The following is a 4,123-nucleotide window of genomic DNA, read 5'->3' on the forward strand; positions in this document are numbered from 1 at the left end:
TGAATCAACATATACAAAGTAATCTAGTGTTCCCAATCAAACATGTTTGCATCAATCATCCATACTAACATGTTATAATTCTCTTAATGCAATATAGGTTCAATACGTCCATCCAACAGTATTAAACATGCAATTTCAACCTGACTAGGTTCGTCGATAATATCAACATCACCAAGTTCAACAATAATATCAACATAGCCAAGTTCAACAACAAATTCAACATGGTTTCAACAATTAGCACACATTCCAAGCACACAGGTATGTACGTACCTTGTGTAAACAAACTTCAAGACCACTTTAATAATTCAAAAGTCGCCTACAGAGAATTCTCCGCCTAAAAACAACCAACAAGGATTCCAAATCAACTTCTAATCGTTCACAGCTATAATAACACATTCTAACTACATCCTAAACATATTTAGAACTTTTCTCCAATAACAAAACTTGAATATTTGCTTTCCTAGCATAACAATTATTGAATTAGAGATTGAAATTTGTTGAAAACTCTTTGCAAACATCGTACTTTCAATTTCAGCAATGTAAACTTATTTAAAAACTTCACCAAGGCCAATCTACGTTCTTAGAACATCGAAACAATAAATTTAATAATCCACAATCATCCTACCATGATTTAAAACTTAAAATTCATGCTTTAAATAATTAAAAATCATTATTTCAATGCATTTATATAATCTGAAAATTAAATATATTATTTAAACATAATATAAAATTCTGAAATTCTAATTAAATCATAAATTCAATTTAATTAAACTATAACTTAGATTAATAACATTTAAATTAAAAATACTTAATTCAATTGCTTAGAGTTCAAGAAATAACCAAGAAAGAGGGAGAGAGAAGGGTTGGCCGGCGGACAGATCACGGCGGCGGCAAGGCGGCAACTTGCGGAGGTTGGTTGCGGCTCGACGGCTGTGGAGAACGACATGTTTAATAAGGGTCGAAGAATCAAGAACGAAGAGCAAGAAAATTAAAAACGAAAAAGAAGGAAATAAAGAGGACTACCGTGCGGCGGTGGTCGAGGTTCGTGGGTGACTGCGCTAGGTGGTGGACGGCGGCACGAAGCTCGTGGTGCTGCTGTGCAAAGTCGAACACAAGGAGGGGGTTAATGGTGAGAACAAACGAAAGGAAAAGGGAACGCAAGGAAATTAGAAGGACGAAGAACGGAGAAGTAGGAGATCGAAGAAGAAGAAAGGGGTTACCGGCGTTAGGGTCGCCGGTGGCTGTGGCGGCTGGCAGAAGCGGCGGACGTGAAGGGAGGAGAGAAAACTGCAGTGTGATGGATGAGGGTTTGAGTTACATGAAACAGAAAAGGGAGAGGAGGGCTTGAGTTGTTTTACGTGAAACAGTTTGGGTGAGGTTATGAGGTTTGGGTTTTCATGTTGGGCTTTCCCAAGTGGGCTAGAATTAGGATTTAGCTTTTCTGATTCGAATCCAAAACTGAATAGGATCGTTTTCTAAATTCAATCAATTTTCGTAATTCAAATTCTTTTCAACTTAAAATTCTAAAATTATTTTCGATTTCGTAAATCGTTGAAAATATTAAAATGTAATAAATAAATATACGTTAATTATATATTTATTTTCAAAATTCATAAATTCTTATTTAAATATATTAAATATACGTTAAAATATATAAATAAAACATAATAAAATTACGGGGGATTACAATCTACCCCTCTTAAAAGAAGTTTCGTCCCGAAACTTGACACGAAAATTCACATATCTTTCCAAACTTTTCAACTTATTCTTATTGTAGAAGTACTTTGTGCCACTCTTGTGCACTCTTTTGCCGACTAAGAGTTACTTGTTATATTCACGTACACATTTTCTTATGCGGAGAATCTATTTACTTGCATCACATGTATAAGTTGCTAAGAATAAGCATAAAATGCAAAAAAATTGTTATACAAATAGGTAAAAAGCGCGAATTTCTATTGCATTCTACCCCTCTTAAAGAAAACGAGTTACGCCCTCGTAACTCATCTCAGGGAATACTTTGGATATTTCTATTTCAACGAATCATGTCCCCAACGCTACATTTCCACTAAAATCGTAGCAAGTGGGATTTCTACACTTTTTTCCACACAATTCCTCAATAGGTGCCATTTTAAAGCTCACATAGTAACTATTGTTGCAAGAAATTCAATCGAATCTAGATGGTTCTCAACTACCCTTAAAGTCAATATCACAGGCTCTGAATATATATTCCATAGTTTGGTTAGTCCTCTCAGGCTGACCATCAATTGCAGGGTGGAAGGTATTACTCTTTTTTTTCAATGTTGTCCCAAATTCAACTGGACCTTATTGCCAAAATTTCAGACTTTTATGGTAAGGATCTCAAATGTTGCCCCATAAAGATAATGTTTCCAAATCATTCAAAGTGAACATAATAACAACTAACTCTAGATCATGGGTAGGGTAATTGATTTCATAAGGTTTCAATTGTCGCGACGACAGGTGCGGAGGTCAAACATTCCTTTAAAATCTGGAAAGCTTCTTCACATTTCTCACTCCCCTTGAATTTCGATTCCTTTTTCAACAAGTTGGTCATTGGTTTTTCTTTGTTCGAAAGGTCTTCACAAACTCCCTATAATAGTCAGCTAGGCCTAGGAAACTTCAGATATCAGACATGTTCCTTTGGAGTAGGTCAATCACTCACAACTTGATTCTTAGTAGGATCTACAGAAACTCCTTCTACTCAGCTTTCTCTTTCTAGTGATCCTCATTACGTCTTTTATGGATGTATAACTCTTGGGCTTAACTCTTAGCACTTTCACCAATTCATACATTACCATCTTTTCAAGACAACAAATGATTTCTAACGATCCTGGACCACTCAAATCTTCTCTTAAATTTATTCCCTTACGTAACATAGCTCTCAATCAATTTAGTCCTTCACTTTTCTGTCGGTGTCACTTATACACATATGACTTCAAGATTTGTATACTTCATTTAATAAAACTAGATTTTTTTTAAGCGTCTCCAAGTAATTCTCAAGTGTTTGTCATGCTCTTTCTCATTCCTTGAACAAATCGGGATATCATCAATTCGGAATTCGTAGAAAATCTTATACATCAAATCCATAGTTAATGCAGGTGCAATGGGTAACCCAAAAGACGTTACTCTAAACCCTTAATGACAATACGAATCCTAATGAGGTCTTAAGTATATTTTTATCAGCTACTCTCAATCGGTGGTACTTTAAACCCAAATCAGTCTTCGAGAACACACTCGCCCAATTCAATTGGTCTAATATGTCATCTATCCTAGGCAAGGGATACTTGTTCTTGATGGTGTTTAGCTCCCTAAAATCGATGCATAATTCCGTACTCTTATCTTTCTCCTTAACAAACAACACAGGAGCTCCCCACGGTGATGCACTAGGCCTAATATATTCCTTGACCAAACAACTCTTGCAACTTTGTCTTAATTAGCTCATTTCAGGAGGTGTCATTCTATATGGTGCTCTAGATATATGCGTCATTCTAGGAACTAAGTCTATAGGGGATTCAACGGCTCTTAGCAAGTGGCATACCTGCAATCTCACTAGGAAACACATCCATGAATTCATTCACAATTGGAACATCCTCGATCTTCATTCCGACTTCTTTACTCACATCTAGCTCACACAACCGAAAAATAGTTCACAAGGCAAATTCTGAAACAATTTAGTACACCTTATGGTTACAACAGTAGGAATACTAACGGGTAAATCCATCACCTTAAAATCTACTAACTTCGGACTCTTAATAAGAGATGACGAAACAAAAGAATAAGCTTTCCCTGAATCAAATAACTTTCTAACTAGCACGGAGTTAATAGAAAAGTAACAGAAACTAAGTCAACAGGTCGTTCAACTTCATTTCGACTTATCACAGACAGTTTACCCGGGGCCTTGTTATGGTTGTTATTCTAATTAGCAGACTTATGGAGGTTTCCTTGGCTGTTTTGCGACCCTATAGGCTTCGAACTCTAATTTCTTGACTGGTTAAATCCCGACTTCACCTGGTTACCACTCTCATTACCATTTTGTTCCTTTTTCTGCTTATTAAAGCACTCATACTTCCTATGCCCTTTTTTTTTTCTGACAATAGTTACAGTT

The 4,123-nt window shown here is 36.0% G+C and overlaps 1 long non-coding RNA gene across 1 annotated transcript; it reads right to left on the reverse strand.

Moving 5' to 3' along the window:
• Positions 1–269: 269 nt before the first annotated feature.
• Positions 270–1,353, reverse strand: LOC130466922 (uncharacterized). The gene is made up of 4 exons (XR_008927076.1): positions 1,221–1,353; positions 1,024–1,095; positions 841–930; positions 270–334 (listed from the first exon to the last, which is right to left on the reverse strand). It is a non-coding gene; the product is annotated as an uncharacterized lncRNA (long non-coding RNA).
• Between the last annotated feature and the right edge of the window lie 2,770 nt (positions 1,354–4,123).

Source organism: Spinacia oleracea, chromosome 2, assembly GCF_020520425.1.
Source record: "Spinacia oleracea cultivar Varoflay chromosome 2, BTI_SOV_V1, whole genome shotgun sequence".
Classification (NCBI taxonomy): domain Eukaryota; kingdom Viridiplantae; phylum Streptophyta; class Magnoliopsida; order Caryophyllales; family Amaranthaceae; genus Spinacia; species Spinacia oleracea.